The sequence below is a fragment of the Salvelinus namaycush genome, chromosome 2, assembly GCF_016432855.1.
Source record: "Salvelinus namaycush isolate Seneca chromosome 2, SaNama_1.0, whole genome shotgun sequence".
NCBI classification, from domain to species: domain Eukaryota; kingdom Metazoa; phylum Chordata; class Actinopteri; order Salmoniformes; family Salmonidae; genus Salvelinus; species Salvelinus namaycush.
The window spans coordinates 40,041,752-40,062,801 of record NC_052308.1 but is presented as its reverse complement, the minus strand read 5'-3'; the positions used below and the strand labels follow the sequence as shown (position 1 = coordinate 40,062,801).

The 21,050-nt window shown below is 41.5% G+C and overlaps 1 protein-coding gene across 1 annotated transcript in view; it reads left to right on the top strand.

The window, feature by feature from the left end:
- LOC120025985 (metabotropic glutamate receptor 2-like) overlaps positions 1 to 21,050 on the top strand; it is a 44,727-nt gene that overhangs the window by 1,363 nt on the left and 22,314 nt on the right. The gene's annotated exons all lie outside the window — the stretch shown is intronic.

Below are 21,050 nucleotides of genomic sequence, written 5' to 3'. Positions count from 1 at the left end.
GGTTGCTATGTCTGTAAGTGTCTACACTGTGTCTTTAAGATGGTGTCATGTTGGATAGGAAGTGTAGTATACAGGGGGAAAAACACTTTAAAAAAAGAGAAGACAACAGTTACCGGAAACGGGTTGCATCCCATCCCCACCTACCTCCACTTGCCTCTAGTTCCAGTTCTGTACATTTAGTTTGGCTTTGGTCGGCCTGGAATAATTATCCCCTGGGAGGCTTGCAGTAGCTGCCCACATTAGCCGTTTGAAGCTCTGCTCCTCTACGGCGTTTGTCCACAGAGACCTCTGTCACTTTGTCAGTGTTATAACTTCCGTACTCCACACGGAGAACTCTGACCTTTCTTGAAACCTATGAAGAGAAGCCCCTACGTCCAATACATAGCTACTTAATTAACACCTGTTCTCCACTCCCAGGGCTAAATGTAATTACCCATGATGCACTAGGCGTAAAGGAGAGGATGCCTGTGTGAATAATTTAATAATTCAGAGACAGGACATTACACTGGGAGCGATGTTGTTAGGTAAGGATCATGTCAACGATGGACCTGATAGAGAAGTGTACAGTGTGCGTGTGTGTGCGTGTGCGTGTGCGTGTGCGTGTGCGTGTGCGTGTGTGTGTGTGTGTGTGTGCATATTGCTGATGATGAAGTGATCCCACAGACAGAACATGTCATCATGGAGTGTTACAGCATGTCTGCTTCAGAATCCATTAGCACCATGCCAGTCAAGACATGTAAGGATGTGAATAAGATCAGAATATGATCACACATCATATGAACTGTGACTTTACTATGCCTTTGTTAAGTGCCAATCCTTGGTGAAATATCGTTTGCATCTCAAATCGTACCCTTTTCCCAATGTAGTGCACTACCTTTGACCAGGGGCCATAGGGGACACAGACATAGTTCACATCGGTGCGTCAATTCTGGAATGATTTATCAAGTGCAGTATTTTGCCAATGCTTCCTAGCAAGTGAGTTAAAGCGATCAAAATGATGAAGGAACACTACACACATCTTATAGCAACTCGGTGTTATAACAAATGACTTGATAGATGGCTCTCTCTGTCAGATGTGAGGCACAGTAGCTTGTGGATGCTTGATTTTGGCCTTTTCCTAGCCACCGTGCTTCTACACCTGCATTGCTTGCTGTTTGGGGTTTTAGGCTGGGTTTCTGTACAGCACTTTGAGATATCAGCTGATGTAAAAAGGCCTATATAAATACATTTGATTTGATTTGATGATTAAGCTTCTGCTCATTAAGTCATGAAGTTAAATTGTATTGAACAGTTTATGCCTGACGAAGACTGAGGATATTGAGTCATTCAATAGTTGATCAATGAGATTGTAGCTAGGACAATTTAACTATATGGTCTATAGAGGTGGGATCTAACAGAGAGAGTTCTGTTCCCTTCTTAAAGAAAACCCGGAAAAGGATCATTTATAATGTCATCCCAAAACAGAGTAAAATTACTGTTCCTTTGGGTCATTCAGTAAGCATGTTTCCAGTGGATCTGCATTCTTTTTTCGGATTCTGCATTCTGTATTGAAGTCGATTGAACTTCTAAGGTCTAATTAAAGCTTTTGTTCAGAGCTTGCATAAAATACATTTCTGGGGAAGGTCTATACAGATATTCTATATTTGTAACGATCGTCCTGGGAAGAAGGAGTGGACCAAAACGCAGCGTTGTAAGTGTCCATGTTTATTAAATACAACAGAACACTAAACAAAATAATAAAGAGAATGAACGAAACGAAACAGTCCTGTCAGGTGTGAACACACAAAACAGAAAACAACTACCCACAACAAACAGGTGGAAAAAGGCTACCTAAGTATGGTTCTCAATCAGAGACAATGATAGACAGCTGCCTCTGATTGAGAACCACACCCGGCCAAACACACAGAAAAGAAAACATAGAACACCAGACATAGAATGCCCACCCCAACTCACGCCCTGACCAAACCAAAATAGAGACTTAAAAAGGATCTCTAAGGTCAGGGCGTGACAATATTAATTTGACCAGTTTCTCACAGCAAAAAAAGTATTTTGCGACAACAGGAAATGTACATTTTTATGTGGGTTAAAATTAATGTACATTTTTGTAGAGGTTGATACATTTTTTGTTAAGATAAATCAACTCTGGCATTTTAAAGTGGAAATTACAAACTTTAGAAGGCTTTTTAAACCTCAAATACAACTACAATTTGCATGTCCTGCCACATAGTGATCAAATTCAAATAGTACACCTGTAGCTCTTTGTTTGGCAGAGAAACACCAGACAACACAAAAGGGGTTGTATTATACACTTCAGTTGAGTCAGTTGAGACCGCAGAAAACACAAGGCCTCCCTACTGAGAGAGTAGAGCTTAATGGATCTGTGTGGCCATCTGTGGCCCCTTTTGTGGTCAATGACAGTCAGTGACAGGAAAGCTGAAAGGGACTGGATACTTCACCGTGATTGGGAAAAAGAGCCAGGCAGGGATACTTTACAGGACTATCGCACACAAAGGTTTGCAAAAATGTTTATTTGTCACATGCTTCGTAAATAACAGGTGTAGACTAACAGCAAAATGCTTACTTACGGGCCTTTCCCAACAATGCAGAGAGAGAGAAAATAGAGAAATAATAGAAAAGTAATAATATGTCAAAGTAATAATAAATACACAATGAGTAACAATAACTTGGCTATATACATGGGGTACCAGTACCGAGTTGAAGTGCAGGGGTACGAATAATTGAGGTAGATACATATAGATGGGAATAGAGTTACTAGTCAACAGGATAATAAAATAAATAAAGTAGCAGCAGCGTATGTGATGAGTTAAAAAAGTTAGCGCAAAAACAGTCAATGCAGATAGTTAAATAGTTAACCAAATAGCTACCCGCACTAAGTATTTAGCAATCTTATGGCTTGGGGGTAGAAGCTGTTCAGGGTCCTGTTGGTTCCAATTAGAATACATGATAACTGTACTGTCCTAATGCCACAGGGGTTCAAGGTTCTGTTGGCAGTGACCTATAGTTCCAGGTCCCCTTCATTGACTCACTCCTTTGTGAGTAGGGAGGACTGAGGAGCCTGTGATGAGGTTTGTCCGAAGGAGGGCGGCTGCTTACGCACTCAGTCCCACTGTGTCTCAGAGGCAGAGTTGTGTGTGTGTGTGTGTGTGTGTGTGTGTGTGTGTGTGTGTGTGTGTGTGTGTGTGTGTGTGTGCGTGCGTGCGTGCGTGCGTGCGTGCGTGCGTGCGTGCGTGCGTGCGTGCGTGTGTGTGTGTTTATGCTGACGTACTCTGTCCCACTGTGCTTCAGACTCAAAAGCAGAATTTACTGTATTAGAGGACGGGCACCACAAGGGCCAGTGGAATGTCGCCACTGGAGAGCTATGGCCTTAGAGATACAATATAACACTCATATAGAAATCTATTCAATTCTGTGATGCTGTCTGCATCCTTCAGAGGAGCTGCTTTGCTTTTCCCATCTGTGGGGTGCAACAGGGCCACAGAGAAACTGAGAATCTTGGCACGGACCTTTCCACCTGACTGTGGTGGGGGAAAGACGCAGCGACACTGCCCCAGCCTAGATGCCCGTCACTGGGGCCAAGGGCTGCCTGTGAGGGGGTTGTGTGATGTGCTGGCCATCTGGTGGTGCATGTATGCATGGGCGTCAGAACCAGTCATTCACAGCCTCCGCACGGTGCCATTTGGGACACATCCATAGGCTATAACAGGAAACTCAGACAGAGAGCACATGGGACGGCATCCTACCCGTTTGGATTAGCTGTTTTTTCTCTCATTGATGTGAAAACACTTTATCACCATCTGGGATGAGGCTGGGGGCAAAGCATCACTGATGACTAAATTACACTTAAATTACACCAAATGATAGGTAGCTGACAAGTTTAATTGCATACTGGAAATGATGCTCTTTAGGCTTTATAAATTGTGCTGTTGCTAACCAACCACCACAAGTAGAAATTTAATCCGTCTGGAATTTACTTATGCATGGTGCAAATGATAAGGATATACCCTATCCATTTCAAAGTGTATCAAAAATGATGCTCTTTATATTAGCTATGCTGCTACTGTTTACCCACCACAACTAGAAATAGAATATGTATGCGTGATGCTTATTGTGGTCAGACTTGTATTTCTACATGTTCAGCACACTCTTTCTACTTGACAGACATGTCTACTAAGATGGTCTGTTTGTTTAGCAGTCCGAGCATTCTGTGGTCGTGCTTTGTATTCAGACAGAAGGCTTTGTGTGAACTCCTCACAAAACAACACCTCACTCCATATTCTAGAAAGTCTCTCTATTTGTCACCTTAAATTAACCTCAGATATACCAGCCCCATATCTGCATGGTGTCCTGTAGATCAAAATAGGAAAATATTGCATATGAACATTCAACGTCTTAGAGCAGGTGTTAGATATCAATCCATAAATTCAGCGAATTAGAAAAAGAGACTCGGCACACCCAATCACATTACTAAAATCTATTTTACAACTCTCCTAACTTGAGGCAATATGAGTTGTTTGAGGACGGAGGTCCACTGTGATTTGGGGTGTTGTTATCTCAGGGTGGATGATAGTAATCATGAGGTAGATGTTGGAGTGTAGGGGCTCGAATCACTCCGTAGTGCTGAAGTTCCGTGTCGTAGCCTGATTGACATTTAAATACAATGTTCCTGCGTTCACGGTAAACGCTGCATATGTCAGCTAAATCTGAAATGACCTTTCAATTTCAATCGCACTACAGCGCTGATCTTCAGCTCGATACGGATTGAATCGAGCCCTAGGTTTAGAGTGTGCTAGAGTATTGTATAAGTGTTGATTATGTGTCAGAGTGGCTAGGAAGGTGGATGAATCTCTCACTGTGTGTGTTTTGTGTTTCAAACTGAGCTGAGCATCACACAGAGATTGCAATGCAGGGTAAAAAATACTTCTCCTTTGGTGTGAACTTCAAAAGGGTCTTGTGCGGTATCATTGCCATCTCCCTCTCTCCCTTCTTCCCTCCCTCCCTCCCTCCTCACCTCCTCCCACCTTCTCCTACCTGAACCTGTGATTTTAAAAACTTTACATTTTTGCAAACTGCGGTGAGGGACACTAATTAGTGCGGCAGAATGTCGTTTAGAAGTGAGGGAAACAGTGGAGGTTGAAAGAAGTGTGATTCAAGAAGCCCATGCGTACCACACAGAGACAGGCATTGTTAATGCCAGACAATCTATATCCACGTGCGCTCACACAAACTCGCACGCACGCATGCACACACACACACACAAACCTTTTGTTCCTCCCATTTCCCAGAGAACTGTTGTTTTCTTTCTTTCCTTCTCTCTCACAAGGTGACATTAAATAAATGTTCATTTTTTTGTTCAGAACCTCTGGGTGTTCCACACTGCATTATGAATGTAATTATATGCATAAATATGCATGACAAGCTTATATCCTCTGGTATCAACTATGATGAAATAAAACATACCTGGAATTGTTTCAGACTTTTTTACAAATGCAATGCGGGAGACTGGGGAGAAAATAGCATTACACAGGCTCTGCAAACAAATGATGCAGAACAATGTGTTTGTGCGTGCAGGCGTGTGTGTGTGTGTGTGTGTGTTGGGGTATTTTTGTGGTCACTCACTCTGAGCCTTGCATTGTTGTTGGTGTGGAGGTGGGAGGAAGTTTTAATAGAGGTCTTTAACATGTGGTTGATTTGGCTGTGGGTGACTTCCTGGTAAAGAGCACTGTCAGCCGATCCAATAACATCTCACAGGCTGTGTCTGTTTGTGTGTGTGTGTGTGTGTGTGTGTGTGTGTGTGTGTGTGTGTGTGTGTGTGTGTGTGTGTGTGTGTGTGTGTGTGTGTGTGTGTGTGTGTGTGTGTGTGCGTGCCTGTGTATGTGTGTGTGTGTGCATGTGTGTGTGTGTGTCAGTGTTAATTTTGCCACTCTTTTTAGATTTAGTCTAGTCTTAGTTATTTTAACTAATAGATCACTAAGTTTTTGTCATATTTTTAAATAATGATTTAGTCTAGTTATTGTCAAAATGACATAAACAGTGGGTCATTTTAGTCAACTAAATGCCCTTTTAGTTCAGTCTCATTTTAGTCACATCACATTTTTATTGCCTCATTAATCTATAGTAAACATAAATCACTGACTTCCATGTGCACAAACATACATAGCCTTGTTGTACCAGCATATGTTTCGGCATAACATACTATCGCATGATTCTCTTCCCAACAGCCAAATTGGCAGAGGAACACATTACTCTGCAGCAGATAAAAATCACACCCCTTGACAATGCTCCAGACTAACATTTTCCCCTAGTGGCACTGGTGCCACTAACCTTTTCAGTTGGTGGCACCAGCTCATAATTTGGTTGCACCAATTTTTTCTGCAGCGCCACACAATATAATATATTTTTTATCACCTTATAAAGTCATCCACAGTGCCTGACACTGTGTAATATACTACTGAGATGGTAAGCTATTCAATAAATAAGTTGTTTCATCTGTCCAAGCAGGAATGCATGATTCAAGATATTTTGATGTACAACCTAATCCAGTGATTGCTATGAATTGTAGGTTGACAATAGGGTATTATTAGGGTTATATTTTAATGTCAAAATAGGACTCCAGAATTTTCTGAATTGTGTTGTTGAATTTAGATGAATTTTCCTACATCTTTATGTGCACTAATATCATAGGCACATTTATTTTGGGGCTAATTCACCACCATGAGGAAGTGAAAACTCAAAACACATTTGCTAGATTGCTAACACTAAATATAATACCCACTGCTAGTAATCATGTATTAATCTAACAGTAAATGTTATTTCCTAAAAAATATGTTGCTGTTGGAGCCTGCTACCCTATTGCACTTGCAATGGCTGATGCGCAATTGCCCATTTCGTACGCTTCGTATCGTAATTAACAGTCGACTTTGGGCAAAAATGCAAAAAGAACGGCTTTAAACTGTATAACTGATCAATGCACCATCATACCAGGTAATTTAATGCGTAAAAAAAAAGGATGAATACGATATTTGGTTACAGAAGTGTCATTTCTTAAAGATCTCTACAGCTTCGGTCCAAAAACAAATCCTTTAAAATGATGTCAACACATACTGGAGCAGTTACTGGCTAGCTAAAGTGGCTAGCTTAGCTAACAAACTAGCTAACAAACTAAATGTTGGTTATGGTGCGCATGACCAGAATGATATATTGAAGAACCACCAAAGGCACACCCCATTTCTGTTAGAAAATTTAGAAAGTGGCGAAAAGGGACCGTTTTTCATGCCCAAAGTCAACATTTAAAGCAATATCAAATATCTCAGTTGTTGAATAGTTTCTATTGAGCTCAATATTACGACGACAAATAAAAATTAGACCCACAGAAAGCTGAGACCAACAGTATTTGCTTCCAAAGCTATGTATTTCCCATAATAGGATTTAGAAATGTTATACAATTAAAAGGCTTTTTTCTCTCTCCCAGAGCACACATCAAGTGGCTCATTTAACACAGCATCAGGCCCCAGCAAGACAGGCCTCAGCGAAACAGGCCCAGTATCTGGGAAGACACTTTCATTACAGAAATAATGAGGATAATGCACTCACTTTTGAGTGACGTGGCCATACAATGAAGGTTGCCCGCACTGATGTGACCAATTAAAAATGTAACTCGCAGAGCCAAGTCAAAGGATCGCAAAATGTGACTAAATGGTTGTAGTCTGGAGCCCTGCCGCTTGACATACTGTAGGTATATTGTAATCAAAGTTCTGTCATAAGTAGTGATCTGATAGGTTGCAGCAAGCTAACTAGCCAGCATTATCAATCTGTTATTACCTGAGCGTATATATTGGAATGATGCGCTTTCAGATGTCTCTTGAGGTTGGTGTATTTTTCCCGTCAACTTGTGGGTGAAAATGCAGTAATAAACAAAACTTCTCAGTGGAAACGTTGCATTTGGTCTTGTTTGAATCAACACAATGAGTAAAGTGGCTCCAAACATTGGCCCTTTTTCTACTGGGAGCTTATACTACCTGAAGAGTAGCCATGGGGTGTACCTTTGTTGCATCAATGATTTGTTGCCACCAAATTGGAGAACAGATGCCGGTTAGAGAGGTGACTAGTGAATGACCTGGGCATGGCATTTATTTTCCACCGTATTGCAATATTCCAATGAGAAAGCCTTAACAATCTGCTAATGTCATGCATGCTTTTGATTGGGATAAACAAATAACATTGAAAAGCTCTCAATCTCTCCAAAAAGTCTTGTCCACTTTATTCATTGTGTTGATTCAAACAAGACCGAATGCAAAACCGAATGCTAATCCAATTTTAGTCAAAGAGATAATTTAGCCTCAAATTGTTTATGTCAACCGAAATGAGAAATAATTTTTGTTTAGTTATAGTTTTTTTCTGGGTCTATTTTGTCAGTTAGCACTCGTCAATTGACACTGAAAAATAGGTGTTTGATAAGTATTTTTGTCACTGTTTTCGTTGACAAATTAACACTGGTGTGTGTGTGTGTGGTGTGTGTGTGTGTGTGTGTGTGTGTGTGTGTGTGTGTGTGTGTGTGTGTGTGTGTGTGTGTGTGTGTGTGTGTGTGTGTGTGGATGAGTCAAATAAAATACAATTTTATTGGTCACATACACATGGTTAGCAGATGTTAATGCGAGTGTAGCGAAATGCTTGTGCTTCTAGTTCTGACTATGCAGTCATATCTAACAAGTAATCTAACAAATTCACAACAACTACCCTATACACACAAATGTAAAGGGATGAATAAGAATATGTATATATGAATATATGGATGAGCGATGGCGTGTGGCATAGGCAAGATGCAGTAGATGGTGTAGAATACAGTATATACATATGAGATGAGTAATGTAGAATATGTAAACATTATTAAAGTGGTGTTATTTAAAGTGACTAGTGATACCTTTATTAAGTCCATTCATTTAAGTGGCCAGAGATTTGAGTCTGTATGTTGGCAGCAGCCTCTTTATGTTAGTGATGGCTGTTTAACAGTCTGATGGCCTTGAGATAGAAGCGTTTTTTCAGTCGCTCGGTTCCAGCTTTGATGCAACTGTACAGACCTCGCCTTCTGGATGATAGCGGGGTGAACAGGCAGTGGCTCAGGTGGTTGTTGTCCTTGATGATCTTTTTGGCCTTCCTGTGACATCGGGTGCTGTAGCTGTCCTGGAGGACAGGTAGTCTGGCCCCGGTGATGCGTTGTGCAGATCGCACAACCCTCTGGAGAGCCTTGCGGTTGAGGGCGGTGCAATTGCCATACCAGGTGGTGATACAGCCCGACAGGTTGAAGAGGCGCTGTTGCACCTTTTTCACCACTCTGTCTGTGTGGGTGAACCATTTCAGTTTGTCCGTGATGTGTACGCAGAGGAACTTAAAACTTTCCACCTTCTCCAATACTGTCCCGACGATGGTGATGGGGGGGTGCTCCCTCTGCTGTTTCCTGAAGTCCACGATCATCTCCTTTGTTTTGTTGACGTTGAGTGAGAGTTATTTTCCTATTATTTTCCTGACAACACACTCCGAGGAACCTCACCTCCTCCATGTAGGCTGTCTCGTTGTTGTTGGTAATCAGGATTACCACTGTAGTGTCATCTGCAAACTTGATGATTGAGTTGGAAGCGTGCATGGCCACGCAGTCATGGGTGAACAGGGAGAACATGAGAGGGCTGAGAACACACCCTTGTGGGGCCCCAGTGTTGAGGATCAGCGGGGTGGAGATGTTCTTTCCTACCTTCACCACCTGGGAGTGGCCCGTCAGAAAGTCCAGGACCCAGTTGCGCAGGGCAGGGTCAAGACCCAGGGTCTTGAGCTTAATGACGAGTTTGGAGGATACTATGGTGTTAAATGCTGAGCTGTAGTCAATGAACAGCATTCTTACATAGGTATTCATCTTGTCCAGATAGGATAGGGCAGTGTGCAGTGTGATGGCGATTGCATCGTCAGTGGACCTATTGGGGCAGTAAGCAAATTGGAGTGGGTCTAGGGTGTCAGGTAGGGTGGAGGTGATATGATCCTTGACTAGTCTCTCAAAGCACTTCATGATGACAGAAGTGAGTGCAATGGGGCGATAGTCATTTAGTTCAGTTACCTTAGCTTTCTTGGGAACAGGAACAATGGTGGCCATGTTGAAGAATGTGGGGACAACAGACTGGGATAGGGATTGGTTGAATATGTCTGTAAACACACCAGCCAGCTGGTCTGCGCATGCTCTGAGGATGTTTTAAATGTTTAAATGTTTTACTCACATTGGCCACGGAGAAGGAGAGCCCACAGGCTTTGGTAGCGGGCCGTGTCAGTGGCACTGTATTGTCCTCAAAGTGAGCAAAGAAGTTGTTTAATTTGTCAGGTAGCAAGACATCGATGTGCGCGACGGGGCTGGTTTTCTTTTTGTTATCCGTGATTGACTGTAGACCCTGCCACATACGTTTCATGTTTGAGCCCTTGAATTGCATCTCTACTTTGTCTCTATACTGACACGTTGCTTGTTTGATTGCCTTGTGGAGGGAATAGCTGCACTGTTGGTATTCGGTCATATTTCCGGTCGCCTTGCCATGATTAAAAGCGGTGGTTTGCGCTTTCAGGTTTGCGCGAATGCTGCCATCAATCCACGGTTTCTGGTTAAGGAAGGTTTTAATAGTCACAGAGGGTACGACATCTCCGACACACTTGCTAATTAACTCGCTCACCGAGTCAGCGTATACATCAATGTTGTTGTCTGAGGCTATCCGGAACATATCCCAGTCCACGTGATCGAAGCAATCTTGAAGCGTGGAATCTGATTGATCAGACCAGCATTGTATTGACCTGAGCATGGGCGTTTCCTGTTTTAGTTTCTGTCTATAGGCTGGGAGCAACAAAATGGAGTCATGGTCAGATTTGTCGAAGGCAGGGTGGGGGAGGGCTTTGTATGCATCGCAGAAGTTCGAGTAGCAATGATCCAGAATGCTACCTGCTCTTGTCGTGCATTCGATATGCTGATAAAATTTAGGATGTATTGTTCTTAGATTAGCTTTGTTAAAATCCCCAGCTACAATAAATGCACCCTCAGGATGTATGGTTTCCAGTTTACATAGAGTCCAGTGAAGTTCTTTCAGGGCCAACAAGGGATCTGCTTGTGGGGGATATACATGGCTGTGACTATAATCGAAGAGAATTCTCTTGGTAGATAATGCGGTCGGCATTTGATTGTAAGGAATTCTAGGTCAGGTGAACAGGACTTGAGTTCCTGTATGTTGTTGTGATTACACCATGAGTCATTAATCATAAGGCATACACCCCCGCCCTTCTTCTTACCAGAGAGATGTTTATTTCTGTTGGCGCGATGTGTGAAGAAACCGGGTGGCTGTACCGACTCTGACAACATATCCTGAGTGAGCCATGTTTCCGTGAAACAGAAACTGTTACAATCTCTGATGTCTCTCTGGAAGGCAACTCGTGCCCTAATTTCGTCCACCTTGTTATCTAGAGGTTGGACATTGGCGAGTAATATGCTCGGAAGCGGTGGATGATGTGCTCGCCTTCTAAGTCTGACCAGGAGGCCACTCCGTCTGCCTCTCCTGCGGCGACCACATTGTTTTGGGCCAGCCTCTGGGATAAGATCTCATGTCCAGGGTGGAGGTCCGAACAAAGGATTCGCTTAGGGAAAGACATATTCCTGGTCGGAATGGTGGTAAGTTGACATCGCTTTTATATCCAATAGTTCTTCCCGGCTGTATGTAATAACACTTGAGATTTTCTGGGCTAACAACGTAATAAATAATACATAAAAAAAACGAATAACTGCATAGTTTTCTAAGGACCTGAAGCGAGGCGACCATCTCTGTCGGCTCCATCATAAGTGCATATCTGTGTGTGCGTAAGGGAATGAATATGTGCTAAGGTGATCTGCGTGCTACGGTGTGGAGAGACAGTGCAGGTGTGTGTGCAATCTGTGTGTGCAATCGTGAGCTATGATTAATCAAACTACCTAATTTACTTCCCTTCATTCACATTTTAAGCACTATTCAACCAACCTCATGCATTCTGTATCCAAGTCAAACGTATTATGTGTGAGATTATTGAAATACGATCTCAATAATTGTCTGATTATGAAGGGAACGGGAATGACACATCAACACCCGGAGGAGAATCTCAGTCTCAGTGCTCTTCTTAGCTCTAAAACCAAAATATAAAAACATCATGGGTATATTCTGTTCAGCTCAAAATGTACTCAAGTCTTGATGTCATGCTGAGGTTGTGAGTTGTTGTTGTTTAAGTGTTGAGCACTCCACCGATTCCTTCTGCACAGGTCTACTGTTCATTGACACGCAGATCAATGCGGCTTCATCAATAGAGAGACGGACACCATGCAGCCTCTCTCGGGTCAATACAACTGACTGACTGGAGTTTTTCGCTATACTAGTATGTATTGTGTACAGTGCCTTCGAAAAGTATTCAGACCCCTTGACTTTTTCCAGATTTTGTTACGTTAAAGCCTTATTCTAAAATGGATTAAATAAAAAAAATCCTCATCAATCTCATCAATCCTCATCAATACCTCATATTGACAAAATGGTTTTTTGAATTTTTTGCAAATGTATTCAAAATTAAAAACAGAAACACCTTATTTACATAAGTATTCAGACTCTTTGCTATGAGACTCAAAATTGAGCTCAGGTGCATCCTGTTTCAATGGATTATCCTTGAGATGTTTCTACAACTTGATTGGAGTCCACCTGTGTTAAATTCAATTAATTGAACATAATTTGGAAAGGCACACACCTGTCTCTATAAGGTTGACAGTACATGTCAGAGCAAAAACCAAGTCATGAGGTCAAAGGAATTGTCCGTAGAGCTCCAAGACTGGATTGTGTTGAGGCTCAGATGTGGGGAAGGGTGCCAAAACATTTCTGCAGCATTGAAGGGCTTCAATAACACAGTGGCCTCCATCATTCTTAAATGGAAGAAGTTTGGAACCACCAAGGCTCTTCCTAGATCTGGCCGCCAGGTCAAACTGAGCAATCGGGGGAGAAGGGCCTTAGTCATGGAGGTGACCAAGAACCCAGTGGTCACTCTGACAGAGCTCTAGAGTTCCTCTGTGGAGTTGGGAGAACCTTCCAGAAGGACAGCCATCTCTGCAGCACTCCACCAATCAGGTCTTTATGGCAGAGTGGCCAGATGGAAGCTACTCTTCAGTAAAAGCCAAAAGGCACCTAAAGACTCTCAGACCATGAGAAACAAGATTCTCTGGTCTGCTGAAACCAAGATGGAACTCTTTGGCCTGAATGCCAAGTGTCACATCTGGAGGAAACCTGGCATCATCCCTATGGTGAAGCATGGTGGTGGCAGCATCATATTGTGGGGATGTTTTTCAGTGGCAGAGACTGGGAGACTAGTCAGGATCAAGGCAAAGATGAATGGAGCAAAGTACAGAGAGAAGCTTGATGAAAACCTGCTGCAGAGCGCTCAGGACCTCAGACTGAGGCGAAGGTTCACCTTCCAACAGGATAACGACCTTAAGCACACAGCCAAGACAACTCAGGAGTGGTTTCGAGACATACTCTGAGTGTCGTTGAGTGGCCCATTCAGAGCCTGGACTTGAACCCGATCGAACATCTCTGGAGAGACCTGAATATAGCTGTGCAGCATCGCTCCCCATCCAACCTGACAGAGCTTGAGAGGATCTGCAGAGAAGAATGGGAGAAACTCCCCAAATACAGGTGTGCCAAGCTTGCAGTGTCATTACCAAGAGGACTCGATGCTGTAATCGCTGCCAAAGGTGCTTCAACAAAGTACTGAGTAAGGGGTCTGAATACTTATGTAAATGTGATATTTCCGTTTTTATAAATTAACAAACATTTCTAAAAATCTGTTTTTGCTTTCTCATTATGGTGTATTATGTGTAGATTGATGAGCCAAAAAAAAACGATTTAATCATTTTTAGAATAAAGCCGTGGAAAAAGTCAAGGGGTCTGAATACTTTCTGAAGGCACTGTATAATAGGGTGGTTTTGAACATGATGAACCAGGCTAAGCTGAGCACCATGGCCTTAGACAATGGGTACACAGCCCATATTGGCCATAGATATTGTCATAGAGAGAGTAAGATTCAGATAGAGAAAAAAGTAACAATCTACAAGGTTCACATAATCTCCTTATCAATCAAATGATTGTCATATCTGACATTGACTGACAGTACACAGTTGAGTTGAGTTTGTGTTTTCCCATGGCAGAAGGCTGTATGTATCACGACACAAGGCAAGACCCAAATGCAGACACAGGAGGCAGATGGTTGGAGTCGTACCCTATTGGATTAATAAATATTGTAAGGCAAGAGAATAGTCGTGGACAGGCAAAAGGGTCAAAACCAGTTCAGAGTTCAAAAGGTACTGAAGGGCAGGCAGAATCTAGGTCAGGGCAGGCAGGATGATCAGGCAGGCGGGAAAGTAGTCCAGAGTCAGGCAGGGGTCAAAACCGGGAAGACTAGCAAAAAGAGAAAAGCTAAAGGAGTACGGGAAAAACACGCTGGTAAACTTGACTAACATACAAGACGAACTGGCACAGAGAGACAGGAAACACAGGGATAAATACACTGGGGAAAATAAGTGACACCTGGAGGGGGTGGAGACAATCACAGGAACAGGTGAAACAGATCAGGGCGTGACAGTATGGAGAGGAGAGGCTAATAGATAAGGGCTTGAGTTGCTCTCTTCTACACGTCATCTATAGTGGATCTGTATCTCAGCTTTCTTCCCTCCTTCCTCTCCATCCTGTATTTATGCTTGTCTAAGCCAGGGGGGAATCTATGTCTATGTCCCAGGACATAGACAGGTCTTATATGGGCAGAAAGCTTAAATTCTTGTTAATCGAACTGCACTGTCCAATTTACAGTAGCTATTATAGTAAAAAAATACCATGCTATTGTTTGAGGAGAGTGCACAACAACAAAAAACTTTTATCACGGCAGCTGGTTTGATACATTCACCTCTGAAGTTAAATAATGTACTTACATTCAGTAATCTTGCTCTGATTTGTCATCCTGAGGGTCCCAGAGATAGAATGTAGCATAGTTTTGTTTGATAAAATCATTTTTTATATTCAAATGTAGGAACTGGGTTCTAAAGTTTGAACCCCTGCTGTTTCTGGTTGGCAGATCGGCTGTACCGACTTCAGAGGAGTCCCAATACGCTTGTGAGGGTTGTAGAGCAAAATCGGAGAACACCATTGTGTTTGTGAGAGTCTCATCTTTCTTTAGAGGGGTCATAAACCATTTGGACACTAGAGACAACTTTGTGAGGAGACCAATTTTTGCGATGTCTCATGGTCTGACTAACATCGCTCTAGCTCTGCTACCTTTCACTACAGATGCGGAAGTGCGACATCGCCAGATGCGGTCGATTGAGACGCATCCAATGCAAAACAGATATCTCTAGTTTAAACTGATGGATTTTTATGGGCATTTTTTTATTATGCTAATTCGATTTCTGTGGGGGCGCGGACATCGACTCTAGGGGGTTAACTAGAACTGGAATCTTCTTTGTACATTATATAGAAACAGGCATGCACCTATAACTGGAACTCTTACATCTCAAACAGTGATGGATTTATAGATACATGTATAGATGCATTCTGTCCATGTAGTCTCATGTATGTATAGGGAATCAATTCATAACTGAAACTCTTACTGTTAAAGGATTGCTATGATTCCACTCTTACATAAACAATTCACATACAATTTGTTCCTTAGTCCTGCTGTAATGCCTGCATTACTATACTGTCTCAAGGCTCAACTCACTCTGGACCTGACCGGGGTTAAAGCAGCAATGAGGGGGGAGCTACTCACTCAGCTAGCATTTTAAACTCTTTCTGAATAATACAGTCTATCGGAATCATATTAGCAGAGTGTAAGTACAAATTGAATGACACAATTCTGTCAATTAAAGGTTAAGCAGGTGAAGGTTTGACTTTTGGAAAAATATTTAATTGAAGTACCTGATAAGGGTCTAATGCAGCGGAGTTGTTCGTAGTCGTACCTTGCAAAGAGAGGGAGAAAGTGTGAATTAAACAGAGAGAGAAAGAGATGGAGCAAGGGAGAGAGAGGAAGGGAAGGGATACACAGACTGTTACTGTCACACACTCCAGTGGTATGCTGATATGTTTTCTGTAAGATTTTTTTTTGTTGAGGGGGTGGTATCTGGTGACAGTTAAATGGCACTTCACTGTATGTCTGAGAGTGCTGGAGGATGTGGTACCCATGCATGTGTGACCGCCTGGCTCAAGGGTAGTTAGCTATATAAAGTCGAATAATGTATAAAAATTGGCAGTAATGAGAGTTTTCGACCTCATTGTTGGTTCATGCAGCCTAATACACTCTTATGCTTAACCCACCATGACCCTTCATCTAATTTCCTAAGTATGAGTCTCAAACTTGTAAAACACAGCATTTAAAACTTCTTAAGGACTGAACACTTTAAAAAAAATAATTGCCTATAATAACATACCCAAATCTAACTGCCTGTAGCTCAGGACCTGAAGCAAGGATATTTATATTCTTGATACAATTGAAAGGAGACACATTGACATTTTGGAAATGTGAAATTAATGTAGGAGAATATAACACATTAGATCTTGTAAAAGATAATACAAACAAAAAAACAGTTTTTTAAATTTATTTTTTGTTACATCATCTTTGAAATGCAAGAGAAAGGCCATAAAATAATGTTGCAGTTTAGGAGCAATGTAGGATTTAGCCATTAGATGGCAGCACTATATGTGCACAGTTTCAGACTGATCCAGTGAAGCATTGCAATACATCAGACATTTTTTATCAAGTTACCCAAATGTGCCGAATTGGTCAGTTGATACATTTTCAAGTACATAACTACAGAGAACATACAAAAATTATATGGTAATAAAAAAAATACACACACCCAGGAAGGTCATAAATGATGGAAAATTAGCTTCCCTACAGAATACACTAACTAACCTTCACATATCTAGATGGCCGGGCGGGGTGGGTGTGGGACCAGAAACAGCAGGGGTTCAAACTGTAGAACCCAGTTCCTACATTTGAATATAAATATAGATTTGATCAAACAAAACTATGCTACATTTTATCTCTGGGACCCTCAGGATGACAAATCAGAGGAATATTACTGAATGCAAGTACATTATTTACCTTCAGAAGTGAATGTATCAAACCAGTTGCCGTGATGAAAGTTTTTTGTTGTGCACTCTCCTCAAACAATAGCATGGTATTTCTTCACTGTAATAGCTACTGTAAATCGGACAGTGCAGTTAGATTAACAAGAATGTAAGCTTTCTGCCTATAAAATACATGTCTATGTCCTGAGAAATGTTCTTGTTACTTACAACGTCATGCTAATCACATTAGCGCACATTAGCTCAACCATCCCGCTGGAGGGGCAATGATCCCGTAGAGGTTAAGAGCGGGTGAGTTGGCGATGACGGGACTGGCTTCCTCTCTCACATCAAAACATACCTGCAGATGAGAGACAGATGGATAGAGAGAGCATGATTAAGCCGTGTTTTTTTATTCTAACACAGTCAGTCATCATAATAATTAGGAGGTGAAATGCAAAACTGACCTTGGATCATTAACTCTGGGACTACTACATCTCTATCTGTATTTCAATGTAAAGCATCTCTTTAATAATACTTCCTGTTGACCCGAACCAAGTGACCTCTCACCTATGATCATGCTGTGCCATCTGTGTCAGCCAGTTCAGATGCAGGAGGGGTTCACCGACACAGCTGATATAACCTAGAGGATTTAGGGAGAAGGGGTAGAGGGATGAAGTGAAGGAGAGAGACTGTTATTGTGTGTGTGTGGTCTCACCTGGTGTCCACACTAAGTGGCTACAGAGTACTTTATGCTGAAAAACAGACACATGAGGACAAACGATAGAAGATAATGTCATTATTAGACATAAATACCACTTAATGCTTGATGATGACTTGATCATCAGCTGTGTAGTGCTAAGGCAAAAGGAAAAATGTGCACAGGTGTTTGGAGCATTCCTATATGCCACAGCTGGTGAGGTGTCAGGATCGCCTCTGTACTTAAATGGTGATTATTCCAACTCTCTGTGAAATGCTGCAGATCTGCCCGCAGACAAGGAAAGAACACATATCCCACACAGAAGAGGTGGATAGAATTCGACAGGTCAAGGTATCCTTCTTCCTCCAAACTGTGAATATGAGACAGGTTCCATGTACAACAAGACAGGCAGAGAGGAAGAGAGAAAAAGAACACAGAACAGTTTAATTACCTCTGGTTATGGACACTTTTGCCAGCAATAAAGCTTCCACGGCCTGTTCCTCGGACAGTGAACATCTGGCAATATCAAAATTTTCGACCCCTTGATCAGCTTGCACTCTGAAAGTAAAGAAAATTGCTTATTTTTTGTAGATATGATTACAATAACTCAGATATGACCGTTCAATCTAAAGCAGCAAATGTCATTTTCAGGATACGTTAATACAGCACAGAAAGTTTAAAAACATCTTAAGGATCGGTGTTCCGCTAGTTGGACATCTTCCGGTGAAACTGGAGGGTGCACAATTCAAAGAAATAATCATAAATATTAGTTATTTTAAATATTTAGGTACATATAAGTGTCTTATATTGTCTGAAAGCTTAAATTATTGTTAATCTAACTGCACTGTCCGATTTACAGTAGCTATTACAGCGAAAACATGCCATGTGATTGTTTGAGGACAGTGCCCCATTTCAAAATATTTTTCCAGTGGCACAGGTTTCATACGTTCACATATAACGATTAAATATTCACTTACTTTTTGAAAATCTTGCTCTGATTTGTTATCCGGGGGTTCCCAGCTATAACGAAGTGTCGTTTTGTTAGATAAAATCCTTCTTTATATCCCAAAAAGTATGTTTAGTTGGCGTCATCGATTTGAGTAATCCACTCGTTCAACTTGCAGTGAAAGGAATCTGAAAATCTACCCCTAAATTTTATTTCAACAAGTCAAAATACATTTGTATTTACTCCTCAGATACCCTAAAATGTAATCAAACTGTAATATTTCTTTCAGAAAGAAGTATGTTCAATAGGAAACCGATCAGGTGCGTAATGTCTTCATGGCGCGCAAACACGAATTTCTCCTAAAACTGATATTTCTTATTTGTTTTTGAAGTTACAAGCCTGAAATCTTGAACATAGACTGCCGACACCCCGTGGAAGCCATAGGAATTGCATCCAGAGAGCTATACGACCTTTCTCTTACATTTCTAAGAGGATGGTCTCTCTCAAAACAAAATACCGGTGTGTTTTTCTTTGGATTTTCTCCTACCATATCTATTGTGTTATAATCTCCTACATTATTTTAACATTTCTACAAACTTCAAAGTGTTTTCTTTCCAATGGTACCAATTATATGCATATCCTGGCTTCAGGGCCTGAGTTACAGGCAGTTTACTTTGGGCATGTCATTCAGACAGGAAGTGGAGAAAAAAGGGGCCTATCCCTTTAACACCAGACTGGTATTGTGGTTGTTCATTAGGTGATGGGAAATATGCAATGATACCTGCACCATCTACACGCTGCAAAGACTCCCTAACTCTTCGGCATTGTACACAATGGCCCATTGCTCTGAAACTTCCTTTGACCATTCTAAAGCCCGCATGGGGCATCCTTGCCTTAATGGCGCAGACTTTCTGGTCTATTTCTTTATCTGACAGACATATTGTGTTCTTTCATCCTTCTGTAAAAAAAAGCTAACCATTACACTGTCATGAAATACGATTATATATCGACTATGAAACAAATAGGACATGGCCTGCTTATGAGTTGCCATGAAAGAAAGTTAGATTAATTCAACTGAAAATGGTCTGTACAGGCATTCGTAGCTAAATGCTTTTGGTTAGCTTGAGAATAGTAATTGCATGATTTATCATTCTACGCCATGTATGTAATATAGTACAATGTTATGAAACGACACTGAATCGTAGGATCTAACTAAGAGCTATGTAAAAGTTGGACAGAAGAACGCCCAGCTGATTACCTGAGATGCCGTAATCAGACAGTCCTTCTTCGTAGGTGTGCGCTATGACTTCCTTTGTGTTATAAAGAAAGGCTGAACAGTATTGGTTGTAGCCAAACTGACACTCAAAAAATTGCCAAAATGGAGGGTGGTTGATATAGAAATTGAATTGGAGTTTTGTTTTCAAATACACTTTTTGTTCTCTAAATATTTTGGGGGAACAAAATGCATAAAGTTTTGCGCTCTATTACAAAATATTTTATTGCAATTTTCTTTTTTTACTTTGAAGCCTCGTTTTTGCTTTCTGAACAATAATTTTTGATTGAAAATAAAAAAGTTTTGCTCTCGACAAAAATACATGAATTCATTGCAAGCTGGGGAGGGGGACTAATAGCTGAACAATAGACTATTCAACCTTTACTAAAGAATAGTCTAATAGCCAAGCTAGGTGTGAAACCCCCCCTCCTCTCACAGACCAGATTTGCCCTAACGACCAAGGGGGAGTTAGAGCACTGATTATGCTTTTGGGTCTAAATACACTACCATGTCTCTAACTGACAATGAATGGGCAGTATAAACCAAATAATAAACGGATAATTGTGCACAACCTCAAATGAAACAAGCAGGGAGCAGGTTATGAACCCTCAACCTTCTTGCCCGAAGTCCAGCGCGCTATCGACTGTGCACCAAAAGCATGCTCAAGCCGCAGAGTTGATAGAGTGCGGTCTCACAGTAGCTTGCTACTCAATGTAATAAAGTAATGACTTTTCATATAAGTTACCTTACACGTTATGTTGGCTGACTACCTAACATTAATAGGTATACATCAAACTTGACAGTATATTAACTATAGGCTATCTAACTACCCAACTTTTATTGAATTGATTATTCCCGTCATTCTTAGCTTGGCTAAATGGTATAGTCGTTGTGCGTTCTCAATGGACAATCGGGTGCTATCGTAAATTCGCTCTGGCAATCTACACCGATTTCAGAGCACGCTCGTCTGCACAGAATAAT